The sequence below is a fragment of the Emiliania huxleyi genome (genome assembly GCF_000372725.1).
Source record: "Emiliania huxleyi CCMP1516 unplaced genomic scaffold EMIHUscaffold_224, whole genome shotgun sequence".
NCBI lineage: Eukaryota > Haptophyta > Isochrysidales > Noelaerhabdaceae > Emiliania > Emiliania huxleyi.
In genome coordinates this window covers 44,192-44,775 of record NW_005200385.1, presented here as the reverse complement: position 1 = coordinate 44,775, position 584 = coordinate 44,192, and positions in this window count along the sequence as shown.

The window sequence follows — 584 nt, the reverse complement described above, 5'->3', positions numbered from 1 at the left end:
CGATGGATGGTTGGGCAGGGCGACGAGGACGCGCCGCGGGGCAACTCCACCTGCGCGACCGTCTTCGTGCGTGGGTAACGTCCGAACCACAGCGTGTCCGTCGTCCTTTTCACACACTCTCCCAGTCCTGGTCTAGTTAGTCACCCGTGTCACCGCCGCCCGTCGTGCGGTTTTGTGGGTCTACTTCTCTTCGGCAGACGTTTTAGCTGGTGGGGCTCGCCTGAGCCCTGGTGTCGAGGTGTCGAGGCCCGGTGTCGAGGGTGTCGAGCTGCTGTCGAGCTGCTGTCGAGGGATAGAGGTGTCGAGGCCTGTCGAGGCCTGTCGAGGCCTGTCGAGGCCTGTCGAGGCCTGTTGAGGCCTGTCGAGGCTGGAACCATGCTTGACCGTGTCGAGGGGTGTCGAGGGGTGTCGAGGGTGTCGAGGGTGTCGAGGGTGTCGAGGGTGTCGAGCAGGTGTCGAGTGTTGTCAAGGGGTTTTGCGTCTAAGGTGTCGAGGTGTCCAAGGTGGCAGGATGCAGTGGCTAGTGCCATTTCACTGTGGCACAGCTCGCGTTACAAAACCTTGATTTGACCATTGCGCGAAAA